Here is a 2145-nt window from a genome sequence, read left to right on the forward strand (position 1 = left end):
GGCGTCATCACGACTTTACACAAGTGTGTCTTTACCTCCGCGGCAGAGGCTCCGCCGAACCCCTGAGACCGACTCACCGAACCCCTGGGGTTCGACTGAACCCAGGTTAAGAACCACTGCCGAAGACCTATCCTAACCTGTTCATGGAAGCATAATTTTTAATCCTACATTCACATTCAGCTGATTTTTTTCCACCCTGTGTTGATTTAAAATAAAACTCGTTGTAAATCTCTGCAGCGTTTTACCTGGAGACCCTCCATCAATTTCTGTTTGTGCTCTGGCTGCTGATCTGAATTTTAATTTTTTAAAAAGATGGACCTTTTTTTTTTTTTTTTTTTCATTGTAATCATGTGTTGATGCTCTGATGCCTTTGGAGAGATGTGAGTGAAGGCGTCTCAGAGGTGCCGAGATGCTTTCTGTAAAATATTAATCACAAAATGGAAAGACACGAGGGTCTGCCACATCTGAATAAACACGCCGGGATTCCATCGAGGTTCTGACGGAAACATCGGAAACCAAAACACGAAAACAGATTAAATCCACGCTGGTTCAGACTGGGCTGCTAAATGCACTTTAAATTAGCTGCTTCTTGCTATACATGTTAGCAGGTTAAAGGTTAAAGTTCATGCCGAGTCAGAGAGTAGAGCATCTTAGAAGAAAACTTTTAGCATCACAACTTGGGTTTGTAAAGTCCTGAAGACTTCAGGAACAACATTTGTTTCACTGCAGGAGCTACGGTTTGAAACGATTAATCGTGATTAATCAGTTGAAATAATCAACTAATTTAGTAACCGATTAATCATTAACTAAAGCACACAGACTGAGAAAAGGCCATTCAGTGAAAGGACAGTAATTGATTAGAAGCATTTATTAAGCCAAAACTTTGCAAAACATAAATGTTTTGCATTTAAGATTAAAAACCTTCTTTTAACCAAAACTCCTCAACCTGCAATTAATATTTATTTTCCTATTTAAAAATAAAATTCAATTATTTTGTTTGTATTGTTTAATGTATTTCTAATATTGTATAAAAAGGCTTCAGTGGTTAAATGAAACTGCAGAATGTGGCAAATTTTTTTAGCTGATTAATCGTCAGAATAATCTATTAATAAAATAATCTATTAATAAAATAATCCTTAGTTGCTGTTTCAGTAAATGGCCTTTTTTTGAGTCTGCATACTCCAGTTAACGATTAATCAATCACTAAATTAGTTGGCAATTTCAATAATTGATTTTTCACGATTAATCTAATTGATCGCTTTAGTTTTAGACATTCACCAATGATTAAACTGCATAGGTGGATTTTATGCAGTCAAGCACGGTAGTGGAAGGATGATGATCTGCTTTCCAACGTTCTTGTTAAAACTCCACACTGGGACCTTGTGTTGTGTTCGCATGTTTCCACAGCTCAGTAGCTGCGTTTCCACCTCAGATGTAAACAAAACGTTGTTGATGTTCTGCTAATGTCTGAAAAAAAAACTATTTTGCAATTGAGGTGTTTCCATTCATTAAGAGTCACATTTAAAATCATGACTCACTGTTTGTTCACACAGTAAGTCATTAAAAACATGCTACACCGTCATTTTTCTTCCACTTCCTGTCTTCTTTGGCGTCTCTGCCAGTAGTAACATCAGGTTGATCATGTGAATCATATGATCCAAAAAATTTTTTTCAATTTCTCCATTAGTTTGGTGAAATAAACTAACTGGAATACAGCCTCATCCTTTTGATCAAAAAGTGTGTTTCAATTAAGCCCATTTATTTTCCTAATTCCAATTTGCTCAGTTTTACAGTCAGTGGAAATGCAGGCAGTGAAGTGAAGCAATTATGGAAACAAAAATGTGTCAAAACCACTTAAAAAGGTTGTGTAACCTGCTTCTTCTGCTGCTGCTTGGCGAAAGTTGGAAAAACTTGATTCTTTTCACAGAAATCCAGGTGATTCTGATTAAAAATCGTCTAAAATATTAAAATGTAGTGTTTGTTTGCAGAAACACATAAAACTGAACTTTTCTGCTGACTCCTTTGGTTCTTTTTCTTCTTTTGTCGGATTGTCTGAACTGAAGAGACCTTGCTGTTGGTTCTGTGGGAGGTGGTTGAGTTTCTGTTCTGCTGCTGTGTGTGTGCGCGCGCGTGTGTGTGTGTGTG

At 36.8% G+C, this 2145-nt stretch overlaps 1 protein-coding gene across 3 annotated transcripts in view; it reads left to right on the forward strand.

Annotated features, from left to right (window-relative positions):
* The window catches only part of znf423 (zinc finger protein 423), a 185875-nt gene that overhangs the window by 182645 nt on the left and 1085 nt on the right, over positions 1-2145 (forward strand). The window lies entirely within an intron of this gene.

The sequence above is a fragment of the Poecilia reticulata genome, linkage group LG6, assembly GCF_000633615.1.
Source record: "Poecilia reticulata strain Guanapo linkage group LG6, Guppy_female_1.0+MT, whole genome shotgun sequence".
NCBI lineage: Eukaryota > Metazoa > Chordata > Actinopteri > Cyprinodontiformes > Poeciliidae > Poecilia > Poecilia reticulata.